The following is a 17,254-nucleotide window of genomic DNA, read 5'->3' as shown; positions in this document are numbered from 1 at the left end:
ACACCATCAATGAAATAAGAATCTAACATAAGAATCTAACATTTCTTACTTTCTAAATCCTTTGCCTAATTACATTAAGCCAACAAATCTCATACATAACATAGATAGCTTTTTAGAAGAACATGCCTTTGCAAAATAAAAAGGAACTCGGTAAAAAACAGCTTCAAAAGAAGCCTCTTCAGTTTACACCCTCCTTTCCCAGCCAGCTGCTTTTCCCATTAGCTCTTCCCAAAATTTATTGCCCTTTAACTCTCTCAGTATACCTTAAACCTTAGGAAAATATGGCTAGAGTCTGATGGGAGGCACATAGTATTATTTTCTGTTAAACAATAAATCTTACTATTTACCAACTCTTAATTAGTGTTTTTGCAGCTTGATTGTATTCTGTAATATGTAGGGTCAGTGTAACATTTGCTCCCAGCCTGTAATTCCCTTTACAACTTTGAGAAACTTGTCTCCTACTACTGCTATAAATCAGGGGGGCCCTTGCTCAGGAGAGCAGGAAGATAACCAACTGCCAAAGTACTTAGCCAGCTGGTTTCTGCCTGGCATGAAACATACAAACATTGGCAAATATATCTTTAAGCTCATTTTATAATACAGGCCTTGATCAGATGCCTCAAGTCAAGGGAGTCTCCCTCCGCCTGAGGTGTTTCCCGCTCTTTTCTCCTGAGGGAGCCCAAACATGAGGAGAAAATGGCTTCCCTGTGGAGATTGGCATCCTTCCCTCCTCAGGGCCTGAAGGGTCAAGGAAGGGATGCCCAGGGGGGCAACGGACTCCATGTTTCCTCCTCCAAGGGGCCCAAAGTCAGATAAGTGGAGGAATAGAAAATTCCCTCAGGAATTTTAGTCACAGGAGGATTCAAAAAATGTTTTTCCTCCCCCTAAAAAGTTCATGTTTGTGGAAACACTAGAGAAGGCATTTGGCTCTCCTGAATAGCTAGTCTGAAATCAAATTCATAGTAGAATCACCTCAGGAGACCATGTGGAGGGTTTTCCCAGGGAAAAATGGCTCCTAAATCAGTTCCCCTTTGATGGTTTCCACATAGACTGGATTGAAACATGACTTTTCTTGCTTTTATTGGGATGATTGTGTGGTAAACCACCTTGGGTTTTTAAATGGTTACATCAAAAGGCCTTAAACAAGTCAATAACCCAAAGGTGGTGAATGTTGGAGGTATGACTGAAGGTCACCTTCTTTCAGGTGAAGTTGTGTGGAAATGGGCAGATCAACCCTTTTTCTTACACCCAGGATTGTCAAGTGTGGCACTACTTGAATGTTGGAATCTAAAAGAAATAAAATAGTTCAAGGACCACAGAGGGAAGCTGAAGAAAATTTCATTTGTGTGACTCAGGGGAAATACTCTCAAGGCTGTGAAATCTGCTTCTGCCTTGAAGTGGGTCAGATGAGGATCCCAGTCAGAGGGCTGATCCTTAAGATCACAAAAGAGCAGGATATTTACAGAGAAATTAACAAACTACTCTCCCAGAGGAGATAAAGTCAGCAGGGTGAGGGTGGGGAGCAGGGACTCTCTCCGAAAACGGGACTCATCCTCCGTGTCGCAGGGCTGTGGGGAGAAGCTTGCAATAAATATATTTGGCCATTCACCATTTTACGGAATCGCAGAATTGGAAGGGACCCAATGTCATGGCTAAAAATTGGCCGCTGTTTCTTTAATGCTTAAAAAAGCTGGGTCAGCATGAGTCAGCGGCCTGTACCGGGTTGTATATATAGAGTGAGAAATGTTAGTTTCGTGTTGGGTTGGTTGGTTAGTTAGTGAAAGCTGGTAGTGTTGATGTGTGTACAGTTGGTCAGTCGCTTTTGCAAAAAGACTTTTAAGAATAAAAGCATAAAGTACTCTGCAGGGATGCTCTTCTCATGGGCTCTTTTATGCCAACAAGGGTCCGAGGACCAGGCTGAGGCGACAAAGGGAGATCAGAACACTTTTTTATTTTTTACAAACACTGACAGGGTCATCTAGCCCAACCTCCTGCAATGAGTAATCTCAAGCATCCATGACAGATGGCCACGCAACCTAGAAACCTCAAATGGAGGAGAGTCTCTGGACAGTGGCTGAAGCAATAAAAACATTGACTCTCCCAAACTGTAGATGCAAACTGTATCTCAGGAGATGCAAACTGTATCTCAGTGGCGGAACGGCTGCTCTGAGTGCAGAAGGCTCAATCCCTAGCGTCTCCAGGAAGGGCTAGAAAGACTTTCCATTTGAAACCTCAAGGGAGCTACTGCCAGTCCGTGTGGGCATATTGGAGCAGATCTAGTGCAGACACTGCTGAGCTGGATGGAGTCAGTCCAAGGCAGCTTCCGGTGACCCTTTTTCCCCAGGTGAAGGGCAGCTCATCCAGGTAGAGTTGGGGGGAGGAGGTGGGTGTGGGGAACCTTCTCCAGCTCAAGGGCCACGTTCTCTTCTGGGGAACCTTCTGGGGGCCACACACCAACGGTGGGCAGGAGCAGAGCATCAAAGGCGAGTGTGAAGTTTTCACAGACCAGTCTCTGCAGAAGTTCACCCTCCCCTCTCCATCCTCCGTCAAGGCAAGCAAGAAACATGAATAGAAGGACAAAATCCCAGCCAGGCAAAGACTCTGCAGGAAGGGGCAATGCAAGGCTGGGGAGAGTCCCAGGGGCCACATGGAGAGGTTTGGGAGGCCACATGTAACCCCTCCCCAATTCAGTTGTGAGGCTCCACATCAGGGCTTGAAGGACCAGTCCTGGCAGTCTGACGAGATTCATGGTTGTTTTCAGGGTTGCAGCAGGAACGCCCCCCCCTCCATTCAAATGTACTGCACAAGCACCACACGCACCCCTCCCACCTTCCCCGACCCCGGAGATGCCCCATTTAGAGGGGCATCCCCTAAAAGCCTTCCGTAAATAAGGAAGCGCTAATTTGACAGCTCTCCGTATTGAAACCCCTCTTCTATAGCTTTTCCATGGGTTGACCGTAAAACCCTTCTTCGCCGTATTCTTTTCATGGGTAGACCAGTTTTCTGAACCCTAGGTCAAACGGCTGCTGCTTCAGCCAATCAGTGTTACCGAACAGCGCCCCTTGTGGCAGCTACACAGGTACTGCAGGCTAATGCGCACCCTTCTCTATACTTTGACAGCTCTCGATACAAAGTTTCCGGGTTTAATTGACTGTGACTAATCCTATCAAAATGTGTTAAGTTGCTTCCAGAAGTGAAAGTGTCTTTGAACTCTTTTTGACAGTTTTTGTTATAAATTCACTATAAATCAGCCGTACGTCGGATTTGCACCGCACCACTTTTATTTTACTTCATATGACAAGGACTATCAAAGGGGGGTGGTCAGCCATAATCCCTAAAGCGTGTGAGCACGTACTCTGCAGCCCTTCCCAGTTGGCATGGCAACCCTGATAGCCATCTTGATGGGCTCAGACAGAACACCATCAAGGACACAACGGACTGCATACATGAATGGCTTCAACACAGACTATAACAAAAGAACAGTGACCGGATTCCCCCTCAGGGGGCAGGAAACTGCGACTACCCTTTTGTCTTCCGAAAATGACTCATGGGGAGTGGGAGAAGGGAACCAGCCAGGTGTCATGATACGTTACCTGCGCAACCCCCCCCCCCCGACCCCTCCTGTTTATAATGTAGTCATGATGTAGTTATGATGTATTTCTAGGGGTGTAATTTAGGGGATTAGGAACTAATAAAAGTTGGGGTCTGTCTTTGTTTGGGGCTTCCATTTTGCTTCGCCTAGTAGCGGGTGGGAGTCCTGTCGCGACAGTATCTAAATAAAGGCCAAGCCTACATGCTGCTGATTTGCTTCAAGTCATCCTGATTGGTGTCTTTATTTTTATCCAAGGGAGCCCTCGGATTTTCCGGTAACAGAGACAGCTCAGGTTCCTCCAGGGAGATTCAAGGCACAGATTCTCTAGCAGAGAGGTGCAAAAAAGTAAAATCAGGTTGAGATAACTTGAAATCAACAAGCGGAAAGGGAAACACAAAAAGAAGCTTTCCCCAAATGACAAGCAAGCAACAAAGGTGGGGGAGGGGTGGACACCATAGTTCTTGATCTGTGACTCCTTCCATCCACCTTCCAAGGAGGTTTTCACCCTCTGAGCAAGGACAGAGGGCAACAGGCAGGAAGAACAGAGCTTCTCCACATCCCAGGATCCTGATCGAGCAGTGAAGTCTAACTGATGAGTCCTGCAGGCAGAGGAGAGAGAGACAAGCCCATCACTGTGGGGTGAGGAACGGGGAGAAAGGGGTAGAAGAATCCTTGGGAAGATTTGGGGGACACTCCATAGAGCGGCCATCAGAGATTGTGAACTACAATTCCCATCGCCGCCAGTTATGGGCCTGGCAGGGGGGGCTCTGAGGAGGGAAGGAGGTAGAGGGACAGAGACTTGGCTGGCTTTGGCAGTGGAGAAGAGGAGGTTCAGAAGAGACCACGGAGATCTGTCTAGATCAGAAATGGGGAACCATGGACCTTGGAGCAAATGTGGCCCCCAAGCCAAACGCCAGCCCTGGTCTCCTCACTCAGCCTCTGCTAAGGAACTTTACTTGACTGTCTCCCAGGTGGGACATTCCCCTGGAGACCCCCTTCCAGGACATGATATTGGAGTGTGTGCATCAGGGGAAGGATTGATCCATAGGAAGCCCCTACCTTCTGTTCCAAAGGGTCTGTGGCGGAAAAGCAAGCCATTCTAAAAGCAAGCCATGGTGGGGGCTCACCAAGCAGCCAAGAGAAGGGGGTTGGGGGGGGGGAGGAAGATGGAAGAGCAGAGAGGAAAATTACCTGCAGGCTGAGGATCAGCTTGCTCTGGGAGAGAGAGAAAAGGATAGAAAGATTCAGTCAGCACCAGATATCCCCTGAAATAGCTTCTCTGGGAACATGCCCCCACCCCACCCCCAAGATCAAGATAACACAGTCCAGGCACAGCTAGGAACTTTTTTCTCTTGTTCTGTGCTATGGACTATGAGGGGTGAATTAATAAAATAAAAACTTTAAAATAAGGAATTAAATGTTTTGTAGTAAGTAATTGTATGTTTTGCAGTAAGCTGCAAAATATTTGTGTCCTTTTGAGTTGAGAAGGTTTAGGTCTTAATCTACAGGTTTAAACCTCAGACCATCTCCATAAGAGCTGAGGCTCCATTTGAGGCACCAAGAGGGACCTCCTAGGAGTGGAGAAGGAACAGAACCCTCTCCAGACCCGCTGCCTAAGAAGAGGAGGGGAGCTTGGAGCCCAGTCCAGCCCCACACCCAACCCTCCCTCTCCCCCTGGCACCCCACCCTCACCTTTCTTGTTCTTCAGGTAAAGGGCGAGTCCAGTGGCCCCAAAGACCAGGCCCAGCACAATCCCCACAATCCCCGTCCACATCTTGCTCCTGGCAGAGTCCGACTGTGGCTCTGAAGGAAGAAAAAGCCCAGAGTGAGGAAAGGCAGGCCTGGGATCAGCCCCCTGAGGGGGGAGCACCCCATCCATCCCCCCAGGAATGCCCCCCACTCCCTTGGGCAGGAGATGGGTCAGGGCTGGGAAGGCGTCCTACCCCATTTCACCGTAACGGGGCCTTCGAAGCTGGCGTGCTCCACCTGGCAGGTGTAGACGTCTCCACGTTCTGGCTTTGTCTCCAGCATCACCTCAATATGGAAGGTCCAGTCCCCGTTCCGGATGAGGTCCGGGGTCCACACTTTGGGCTCCTCCTTCCCGTTCCTGAACCACTTGATCTCGATCCCCGCAGGGAAGAAGCGGTTCACGGTGCAAATCAGCAGAGTGTTGTGTGGTGAAGATTCAACGTTGTCTGTGGGGGTGATCTTCACTTTGGGCTGGACTGTGGGGGGGGGGGGCAAGGGAGATGTGGGAGGAAGGTCAGAGATTTAGGCAGGGAGGGACCCAGAGGCTTCAAGGGAGGGAGGAGAGGGGAAGGAGGGGAAGTTTTCTTTCTTTTTTCCTTTCTCTTTCTTTCTTTTTTAGTGACGCGGCAGCTAAAAAAGCCAATGCAATTCTGGGCTGCATCAATAGGAGTATAGCATCTAGATCAAGGGAAGTAATAGTGCCACTGTATTCTGCTCTGGTCAGACCTCAACTGGAGTACTGTGTCCAGTTCTGGGCACCACAGTTCAAGAAGGACACTGACAAACTGGAACGTGTCCAGAGGAGGGCAACCAAAATGGTCAAAGGCCTGGAAACGATGCCTTATGAGGAACGGCTAAGGGAGCTGGGCATGTTTAGCCTGGAGAAGAGTAGGTTAAAGGATGTCACATAGAGGAGGGAGAAAGGTTGTTTTCTGCTGCTCCAGAGAAGCGGACACGGAGCAATGGTTCCAAACTACAAGAAAGAAGATTCCACCTAAACATTAGGAGGAACTTCCTGACAGTAAGAGCTGTTTGACAGTGGAATTTGCTGCCAAGGAGTGTGGTGGAGTCTCCTTCTTTGGAGGTCTTTAAGCAGAGGCTTGACAACAATATGTCAGGAGTGCTCTGATGGTGTTTCCTGCTTGGCAGGGGCTTGGACTCGATGGCCCTTGTGGTCTCTTCCAACTCTATGATTCTATGATGGCTGTTAATAACCTTTCCACTAGGGCGGCGTGGGAGATTGTGAACCGGCACTATCAGTATAGATGGTTGTCCTTTTCCCTTCGCTAATCTCACAAGCCCTTATGAGGGCAATTAATTCTGCCACGTGGGCGCTGTATGGGGGTTTATGGGATTAGCTTCTAGCACCTCAAAGTCGGAGACTACAGCATATCCCATCTTTCTTTCCCCGTTTATCACCTTGGAACTCCCGTCTGTGTAAAATCTAAGATCAGGGTTTTCCAGAGGGAGGTGGTCTAAATCCTCTCGGGGTTTCTCCGCTTGTTGGACAATCTTTGCACAGTTTTGGCGGGGTGAGCCATCCTCTGGGAGAGGCAATAGGGTTGCCAGATTGAGGGAGTTGACTCTTTTAATGGTAACGTTGGATGGGGTTAGGAGGAGGGCTTCGTACCGGTTTAAAACGTGGATTTGAGAAGTGGTGGCAGCCTCTCAGAGTTAGAAGGGTGGAGACAGCATGAGGAACATGGATGGTGATCTCGTGTCCCAACACTGTCTCTTGGGCCTTTTGAAGAAGGAGTGCAGTGGCAGCAATGGCTCTCAGACAACTCACTGCCCCCTTTGCCGTATTATCAAGTTGTAGGCTGTAATAGGCTACAGGCCTCTCCTGATTCCGGAAGGGCTGGGTAAGGACTCCTGAGGCTACCCCCATTTGCTCATGAATAAACAGATTGAAGGGAATACGATAATCTGGGAGGCCTAAGGCGGGGGCTGATCATAATTCCCTCCTAAGTCGTTCAAAGGATTGATATGCTTCCTCTTCCCAGACTAATTCGTTAGGATGATCTTGCCGTGTCATAGCGGAGGGGGCTTGGTTATCTCACTGTAGCCACCAATCCATGCCCTGCCATGGCAAGGAAGCCCCACAATTGTCTTTTGGTCTTGGGGAGTGGAATCTTGGTGACCGCTTCTATTCTGTCTGTTGCTAGGCTCTGGGTGCCTACCCCCAGGATATGTCCGAGATATTTCACTTCCTGCTTGCAGTATTGTAACTTCTTGGGGGATACTTTGTGCCCTGTGTATGCTGGCTCAATGAGGAGATGTTTAGTGTCTGCTTTACACGCCTCCTCACTGGTAGAACATATTAAAATATCATCTACATAAAGCAGATACTTGGACCCAGCAGGTAGGTGTCCATCTTGTAAATCTTGGTGCAGTATTGTGAAAAATATGGTGGGCGATTCTGTGTACCCTTGGGGTAGTCTTGTCCAGGTTAATTGACTTGGTCCCCAGGTGAAGGCGAAGAGGAATTGGCTTTCAGGGACTAGAGGGATACTGAAGAATGCAGAACATAGATCAGCAGCACTGTACCATGTGGTTCCTGCTGGGATGGCATTTAGAAGGGAATTTGGGTTGCCCACCACTGGGTGGCGTGGAATTACAAACTGATTTACGAGCCTTAGGTCCTGTACAAAACGGTAACTGTGAGTGTTCAGAACTTAAATGGTTAAGGGTTCTGAGTGTGCGTCACATTCCGACGTCAGTTTTTAGAAGCTGGGAGGAGACAGAAGCTAAGGAGGAGCTTGTTTCCCTGTACTTTCACTTCTCTCTGTGTATCTGTGAGAGAAAGACGTGCCTTTGGATATGGCTGAAAGAAGCCCCGGTCTTTGTTGGTAAAATGTTTTAATAAAGAGCTGTAAATAGACGAACCTGTCTGTGTATGCTTGCATCGAGAAAAGGACTGCTTTACACCGCTGTTCAACTCTGCTAAGCCGTGACCTGAAGGGAGCAACAGTGGCGCAGCTTTGAAGAAGTGTGCCGGACCCGTTATAAACTGTTGATTGACGATCATAAAGCAATCAGGTGTCACGGCAGATCGATCGATCTCCAAGAGGTTATGGAGGTCAGCCAACGCTCGTAAAGCAGTCGGTGTGAGCTCCAGGAACGCTTTGAGGTCAGCGTGGGTGCCGGAGAGCGAGGATGATTAATTGCCTGCTTCCGTGAGACAGTAAGAGCTTCTGATACAGAGAGCTGGAGCTAAAAGCAGCTAAAAGCTGGTAGCTGAGACGCAGCCGATATCGTTTCTCCACGGAAGGGAAGGCCGGAGGAAGCTGAAGCTGATCATAAGTAAGCTTGGGCCCCCTTGGGAGAACGGGAGAAGATGGCTGAAAGCCAGGATATACCAGTGGAGCCTCTAACTCTAAAGAGTTGGGCAACGTGGTCCAGAAAAATAAGGGGGTTGTTCTTGGTTGAAGGCTTTTGGAAAGCCACCCAATGGGAGCCAAAATCACCACCCCTTAGCCGGCCAGCAGCTGGAGCAGGTGAAGCAAGCTGTGGGGCTGTGTTGGCTGAAGATAGCCAGAGGCTGCATCAAGAGCTAGAGATGCTCAAGGCATGCGTTGATGCATCACTGAGGCCTCATTTGGAGGGTGTAACGACAGCGTGGGCTGCCTGGAATTTGCTGAAGGGCTTGTGTGAGGCGTCAGCGAAAGGCCAAAGCCCTGGAGAGGCTGAAGGATGCCCAGAAAGCCCAATGGGGGCTGAGACAGTGTTGGGGAGCTGTTGTAATGCTTCTACACGTCTGTGTGATGGACTGAGTCCTGGAAAAGCTGGACTGGCAGGCCCTGTTCCTGATGTCTTGGCCTCTAGGAGTGCTAGTGAGCAGATCGGGGGGGCGAAGAGTTCCAAAGGCGAGTTTAAAGAACTTTCCCTTTGTGCTGAGGCAGAGAGGAGCTTCAGGGGGGGCCAGGATGGTGGGAGGCGCCGTTCCAGAAGGAGGAAGGCCAGGCCAGCTGGGAGGAGCCCCGGGCAGTGTTTTTCCACTGGAGTTCAACGTCGGCGTGGCAGTTGCCCCCACCGGAGCAGAGAGCCGATGCAGGATGTTTGCAAAGATTTTTCCCATGGGAATCAGGCGGGTTTCCATGGCAACAGGCCTGGGAAGACAGGCAGGCGTGGAACTGAGCCAGGTGGTCGTGGTAAACAGCAGGGAGAAGAGTCTTATCAGGTTTCTGCGAATATGGCAGTGTTTGAAGACGGCCGAATGGAAAATTCCGAGATGGCCCTTGTAATAGACTCTGCAGCTAACCGCAACATGGTTCCAGAGACCCCTGCAGTCGAGATGTGGAATTGCACGGCAGTTCCGAAGGGACAAACTATTAAGTTCGCGAATGGACAGAAAACTAGAGTTCTCAAATGTACTAATGCCTATCTTTGTGTTTTACAGGAGACGGTGGATTTTTGTGTTGTTCCAGAAATTCATCACTGTTTGCTATCTGTGCCTTATTTGTTAAATAAGGGGTTCAAAGTTTGTTTTGAAAATGATGTCTGCACAATCTCCAGAGAGGGGAGGTTGCTGGCCAAAGTGCGGAAGGGACAGAATGATCTTTTCATTCTTAAAACGTCTCTTGGGGGTGAGGGGAAGGTTGAGAAAGCACAAGCGTTGCGTGCTACAGTTCCCAACCAGCGTGCTACAATTCCCGCTCATCATGTTACATGTGCATGCGTATGGCATCAGAGAACGATTCACAATCCATTAGAGGATTTGCAGGCGTTGCCTGAGGTTGCCACAGGTTGCAGAATTAGAAATTGTCAAAGTGCCATTAATTGTGACACTTGCAAGCAAGCAAAGGTGAGAGGGTGCAGTTACCCAAAGGTGGAACGTGTGGCCACCAAACCTTTTGAGCTGGTACACATAGATTTGTCCGGTCCTGTCAAGGAACCAAGTCTAGGGGGGGCCAGGTTTCTGCTAACTTTTCTTGATGATTATTCGCAGAATTCCTGGACTCACGGTCTCAAATCCAGGGAGGATGCAGCACAGCTGATCAAGAGCTGGATTGAGGGGGTGGAACAGAGGTTCTCCACCAGGGTTCAAGCGATCATCAGTGACAGAAATGCTAAGTACACTGGTTCTGCTTTGCAGAAGTTCTTTCAGAAGAGAGGGATACGACACACAGTTACTTCTCCCCAGCAAGGGGGGGTGGCAGAGCTGAGGAGTGGAGCTCTGGTTAAGGCTGCACAGGTGATGCTGAAAGAAGCCAGGTTACCTCCTGAGTTTTGGCTGGAGGCTACGAGGGCTGTGTCATTTACCTGGAATCGTGTCTACAACTCACTGGTAGGTGACACACCGTTCTCTTTGTTAAATGGCCGCAAACCCCAGGTTCACTTTCTGCGGACTTTTGGGACTCCTGCGCTTGTCTCTTTGCCTAAAGCTTTGCAAGGGCCAGATGGAGCCAAAGTCCAGAAAATGATCTTCTGTGGGTATGAGCCAGAAGCCCGTGCATGACGTTTTGCTTACCCGTCAGGTGATCAAAGTAAGGTGCTGATCAGTAAACACGCTGAGTTCTTAGAGGAGGAGGTAAAGTCAAAGACTCCTGTCAGGCGTGATGTTCTCTCAGAATGTCTCTCTGACCCAGAAGACAGTTCTGATGAGGCGGAAGAAGAGGCTGAGGCTGCTGATGACGACCAGGTCACTGACCAGGGTCAGGAGCAGGATAGGGCATCTCCACAGGCTGTTAAGAGACTGCCCAAAAGTGAGCCTAATTCTCCTGTGAGTGTAATGGAGAGGATTCGAAGACGCTTTAAGTCAGAAGGGGAATCCCATGATGCAGAGGACACACCTGCTGATCAAAGTGAGTCAGAGGGAACACCTGAGTTTGTGCCTAGGAGGTCCAGTCGCACAACTAAAGGTATCCCACCAGAGAGGTATCAGGCCACAGGTGCGTGGGTAAGTTTCGCACAGTGCGATTCTGAGAGTTGTGAGGTGGTGCCACAGTTGCCTAACAGGGACGCCAAGAGAGGGCACAAGGCATTGGGGAAGGCATTGATCTCACAGAGTTTTGCCGAGGATGTTCCACAGGTGCAGTCGGAATCCAACGCAAGGGGGGGTGTGAGTGTTCAGAACTTAAATGGTTAAGGGTTCTGAGTGTGCGTCACATTCCGACGTCAGTTTTTAGAAGCTGGGAGGAGACAGAAGCTAAGGAGGAGCTTGTTTCCCTGTACTTTCACTTCTCTCTGTGTATCTGTGAGAGAAAGACGTGCCTTTGGATATGGCTGAAAGAAGCCCCGGTCTTTGTTGGTAAAATGTTTTAATAAAGAGCTGTAAATAGACGAACCTGTCTGTGTATGCTTGCATCGAGAAAAGGACTGCTTTACACCGCTGTTCAACTCTGCTAAGCCGTGACCTGAAGGGAGCAACAGTGGCGCAGCTTTGAAGAAGTGTGCCGGACCCGTTATAAACTGCTGATTGACGATCATAAAGCAATCAGGTTTTTTTATGGGGAGTACTGGGGTGTTGCAGGGTGATGCACAAGGAACTAGAATTCCCTTTTCGAGGAAATCTTCAATCACGGGCGTCAGTCCTTCTATGGCTTCGTTTGGTAGGGGATATTGTTTAGTGCAAGGGAAAGGAACGTCTGCCCTATAGGTGATCTTAACCAGAGTAGCAGATTTAAAAAGTTCCACCGAGGTGGACTCTGTACCCCATAGCCAAGGAGGCATTTCCTCTTCTAGCTCAGGGGAGTGATCTGGAAATTGGCGTTCCAGTTTAGCATCCTGCACTATTCCTTGGAAGGTGGGGGTGGACTCTTCAGGCATGTATAGGTAGATGCATTCCCCCGAGCACTTTATTGTGACATTTAATTTGCAAAGTAAGTCTCTGCCAAGGAGGTTTACTGGGCTGCTGGTTAAGAGGAAGGTGTGTTCCGCCAATAAGGGTTCCAGAGTGACCTTGGCTGAGTGGGAGAGTGGACACGTGTGGGGTATCCCGTCCAGCCCCATGACCTTCCTGGTCTCCGATCCAGGTTCCAGGTGGCTATTTGCTAGGGTTGAATATGTGGCTCCTGTATCCAGTAGACATTCGTAGGGATGCCCATCAATCTCAATCGTGCAAGTAGTGTCTTCAGGTGATAGCGCAAGGACGGGGCAGATGGCTTGGGTTTGGTCGGGATTCCCTGTTACTTGTCAATAAGACTCTCCCCCTCCCATCATTATATCAAGGGGAGGAGATGACGTATCCGACGAATGCATAGTTGAGGCGGAGGCTGTACCGGCGGGCCAGGATTCCCTGCACAGGTCTTCCAACTTCTGTTTGGACAATAGTCTATGGCCTGCGATTGATTTCCAGTATGTTAACACAAATGCAAGGGGAGAGTCAGGGTCCCTCTTGGATTTGGATGGCTTCCATGAAGTCTTCCTCCCGGAGGGAGCCCGCTTGTGTTTGGACACTTGGGTAGCCATTTCCTGAATTCACGTGTGTCTGGGATAGAGAGGGAAAAGAAAAAGGGTTCTTGTTATCCTATATAGGGGTTTTCTCTGATTCTCTTATCTTCCGTTAGCTAGCTAGTCTCACAGGGTTTCTCCCGAGTCCTGAGCTATCTGATTTCCTCCCCAGACCTTTGGCACTCGTCTTCCCCTTTTCCTATGCCTGGGGTGTTTTTCCCACTCTGCCCAGTCCTGCCCAGTTCCTCCCAGGCTATCCCGCCTGGCAACCTCCTACCTATTGTTGCAAACTTGAGAAAAGGGACCTTACTGGATGCCCGTGCAGTGCGGTGCCAGCTCAGGCAACCCCTGGATAGAGTTTTCAAACCAGAATACCACCTTTGCAATCTTATCTCCGAAGAGGGGAACTGTAGCAGGAACCCCCCACCCCAATCATTCTGTTTGTATAAACTACACACTCACACACTACATACGCCACATTTCTGTTATAAATTCATAGAAAATCAACCATACATCGGATTTGCACTGTTCCATTTTTATTTTACTCCATATGACAAGAACTAACAAAGGGGGGTGACTTAGTCCTGGTCAGCCATAATCCCTTCACTGTCTCAGCACATACACAGGAGCCCTGCCCATGCCAACCCTGATGATCCCAGACAGAAGACAATCAAGATCACAAAGAACTTGCATATGGGAATGGATTCAGCAGGGATTGAAACAAAGGACAATGATCAGATCTTCCCTCAGGGGGCAGGAAACTGCAAACTCCCCTTTGTCTCCTGAAGTGACTCAGGCGGAGGGGGGAAGGGAGGAACCAGCCAGGTGACAAGACATTCGGGTTACCACCAACTCCTCCCTCAACTCCTCCTTTCTGTAATGTATGCCTCCCTCAACCCCTCCTTTCTGTAATGTATGCATGATGTTTCTGGGGGTGGGCTAGACCTAGAGGAGGGGAATTTCAAAAGTTTTTATAAGACCTTGCACACTATTCTTCTGGGTCTTTCCTCTCTCACTGCAAGTGAGGGGAATACCCTGTTGCAACAGTTCAATAAAGGCCAAGCCTACAGGCTGCTGTTTTGCTCCAAGTTATCCTGGTTGGTGTCTTTGTTTTGTCCAAGGGAGCCCTCGGATTTTTCCTGTAACAGGGCTTAAAGGCAAAATTGCAAATGGTAGCCTCTTTATGTTCCAACAACAACGTTTGCAAGCTGTGAGATTGTGACAGCCTCTGCATTTTGCATTCTGCTTCAAAGAGGGAGGAGGCAATTTTATCCCAGCACTCTCTCCCCCCCCCTATAGTGGGAATTCTCTGCATCTCGTTTTTCTGAAGGAAAAAATGCTTCAGAAAAGGACCAATCAAATAGCGTGTAAGAATGGGCACAGCCAGGGGGTGGGGGGTGGACTGCTGCCCCCAATCAATAAAAATCAATTAAAATACAAAGCAAACTGAGGTTCTGACCCCAAACAAAAGGCCTCCCCCCCAAAAAAAAAACCAATCATGGGTACGCCCACGGTTGCAGGTTATCTGTACATGAGCTTCCAGTCCCATAACTGGATTTGCACATTGGCCTGCACACTTTCTCCCTGATGTGCTAGATTTCTCCTTGCAGGCAGTGCCAATGTAATTTGGGTGTCCATGCAGCTCCTGCCTGAGGCTGGGAAGGAGGCCTTGTAGCAGGAGACCCCCCCCCCTTCATTGCTCCGTAATGGACAAGCACCACACATCCCACCATCCCGACCCTGGAGATGCCCCTTTTAGAGGGACATCCCCTATAAGCCTTCCGTAAATAAGGAAGCGCTTCCCTGACAGCTCCTCATTGAAAACCCTGTAATTTTCTCATAAATTTTCCCGTAACACTCCGCATCGCCCTATCTTTATTACGGGTAGACCGGCCGCCTGAACTCTAGGTCAATCGGTGGCCGCCTCAATCAGCGTTATCGAACAGCGCCCCTTGCGGCGGCCACGCTGGTACTGCAAGCCGCAGAGCGTCTGTTCCCTCACCTTTTGACAGCTCTCAATACAAAGTTTCCGAGTTCAATTGACCGTGACTGATTTAATCAAAATGTTGCAAGCTGCTTCCGGAAGGCGAAAGTGCTTTAAACTTCAGGGACAGTATTCTTTATAAATTCACCATAAATCAGCCGTACCTTGGATTCTCACCAGACCACTTTTATTCTACTGCATATTACAAGGACTATCAAAGGGGGGTGGCCTGATACTGGGCAGCCATAATCCTTTGACCGAGCGGGGTCACGTACTCTGCGGCCCTTCCCAGCGGACGTGACAACCTTGATGGCCATCGTGATGGGCTCAGACAGAAGGCCATCAGGGACACAATAACCTGCATGTTTTAGTGTATTCCGCACGGACTTTCACAAAGGACTCTGACCGGATTCCCCTCAGGGGGCAGGAAAACTTCGCCCTTCTCTTTGTTCTTGAAAATGACTCATGTGGGGAGGGGAGGGGAGGCTCCGGCCAGGTGTCAGGACACTCGGATTACCTGTGTAGCCCCTCCTCGACTCCTCCTAATTTTAATGTAATCATGATGTAAATATGATGTAATTCTGGGGGTGTAGTGTAGGGGATTAGCAACTAATAAAAGTTAGGGTCTCCCTTTGTTCTGGGCTTCCATCTTGCTTCACCTCGTGGGCGGTGGGAGTCCTGTCACGACAGTCTTTTCCTTGAATAAAGACCGAGCCTACTGGCTGCTGTTTTGCTCTGAATTGCTCTGGTCGGTGTCTTCATTTGTCCAAGAGAGCCCTCGGATTTTCCGGTAACAGCCTCTTGGAGGAAGAAACAGACCAAGAGGAGGGGGACAAAGGGGGGGTCCCTGGACAGAAGGGGCAGGATCCAGGCAGTCTGCTCCCTGGTGACAGAAGCAGGACTTCTGGGCCCATAGCACATGTCTCCCTCCCCCACTTCTCCCTCCTTCTGCCCCCTTGTTTCTGGCAGCAGAAAGGCGCTGGGGGGAGTTTCGCTTCCCCCCACATGGAGGCCTGGAGCACAGCTCAGCATTCAGGGAAATGAAAGAAGGAAGCTGGCCACGATCCAGGAGACGGAGGTCAACCATGAGCGCAGCAAAACCTCCTCACAGAGAAGTAGCTTCCAGCCCCCCCCCAGCACAGCCCCCCCTTCAGCCCAGCAGCAATGGCTTAAGAGATTTCCTTGGAGAGCAGCCCCCTCCCTCTTGCGTCAGGAGAGCAATGTGGGTCATCCCTTCCTAAGGCAGGAGGGAGGAGGAAGAGGGGAGAATGGGCAGAGACCCCTCCAAGTCCTCAAGGCTATGGGGCACAACCCACAGGGGAGGGTGGGGGTGTTTCAGGTCAGCCAAGGCCTGGATGTGGCCCAGTCAGCCTGGCCAGGCCTCCTTCATGAGTCGGCTGTGGGGCAGAGACAGGTCTCTTCAACCTCTCCAGACCCCAGACCCCCTTTCAACCCAAACATGCATTTCTCCATCTTTACATCTGCGAGGTCTCAGGGCTCCTGTTTCAGCCCACATGGGATCAGGCTGCGACCCGCCAGTGGAGGACCAGGGGCACAGAACATGTGCTAACACCCCCAGGGAAGGAGTCACTGCTTTCGGGGGTCTTGATCTGCTGTTTCCCCTCCTCTCCCCATTCTGCCCCTTGCAGAAATGCCTCCTTCCAAAAATGAATGCCAGTCGAAAGAGTCGTCCAGCTCTTCCTCCCCCTGGCAAGAGGCTCCAGGAGGGACATGACCCCCCAGAGAGGGGTTTGGGAGAGGCGTCCCATCTGGGGCCAAGGCTTGTGCAGGGACATCACAGGGACTGGCAGACAAGGCCCAGCCTGCTGTGCAATATTATACCTTGCAGTTGTCACAGTTTCTTTAGAAGGGGAAATGGGATCCTTTTTGCAGATCCTCTTTCAGCAAAAGAGCAAACATTCTCCTGGATCTCAAGGCAGAAGCAAAGGAGAACCTTCAGCAAAGTATCGTGTGGGGAGGGGGCCCGGGGGAGCTGCCAGGGCAAGGCTGTTGGGCAGGAGGCCAGGGCCCCCCTCAGCAGAAAGAGCCACAGGTCCTGTGAATGTGAAAGGGCCCATTTGCCTTGAAATGGGACCATTTGAAGAAGGAGAGTCTGCCAAGGGCACTTGGTCCCAAGAGCCTAAGATCATCAAAGGGCGTCCCCCAAATTTCATCCCTTGGATCTGGGACGAGGCCTTTTCCTGGAAGGACCAAGCAGAGGGCTCTGAAGCCTTTCTCCTCCTCAAAGACTCATGGAGTTGTAGAGACCTCAGGGGTCATCTAGTCCAACCCCTACAATCCCTCTCTTCCACAGACCAACCCTGCCTGTGGTTGGTGATGCCTGGGTCTTTTCCCCTCTGAGGAAATCCCTTCTCGTCTGCAGATTTTGTAGCGTTTGCTCCCTGTCTTAATGTGAGCTTGATGGTCCTGCTTCCTCCTCTGCCATTACATTGTGAGCCGCCCTGAAAGCTACAGTTGAAGTATAGAAATTTAATAAATAAATTAATACATGTAAATATGGGCCCCTGGGAGTGTTT

At 50.0% G+C, this 17,254-nt stretch overlaps 1 protein-coding gene and 1 pseudogene across 3 annotated transcripts in view; one reads left to right on the top strand and one right to left on the bottom strand.

Annotated features, from left to right (window-relative positions):
* LOC309362413 (uncharacterized protein) overlaps positions 1–17,254 on the top strand; it is a 107,178-nt gene that overhangs the window by 63,003 nt on the left and 26,921 nt on the right. The window lies entirely within an intron of this gene.
* LOC309362411 (HLA class II histocompatibility antigen, DP beta 1 chain-like) overlaps positions 4,007–17,254 on the bottom strand; it is a 31,061-nt pseudogene continuing 17,813 nt past the window's right edge. The window contains exons 7-10 of the transcript XR_014173441.1: positions 5,536–5,865; positions 5,285–5,395; positions 4,784–4,807; positions 4,007–4,191 (exon numbers count right to left, since the gene is read on the bottom strand). The product of XR_014173441.1 is annotated as an HLA class II histocompatibility antigen, DP beta 1 chain-like (transcript). The remainder of the gene's footprint in view (positions 4,192–4,783; positions 4,808–5,284; positions 5,396–5,535; positions 5,866–17,254) is intronic.

Source organism: Podarcis melisellensis, assembly GCF_964234715.1.
Source record: "Podarcis melisellensis genome assembly, contig: HAP1_SCAFFOLD_190, whole genome shotgun sequence".
NCBI classification, from domain to species: Eukaryota; Metazoa; Chordata; class Lepidosauria; order Squamata; family Lacertidae; genus Podarcis; species Podarcis melisellensis.
This window is presented reverse-complemented; position numbering and strand designations above follow the sequence as displayed.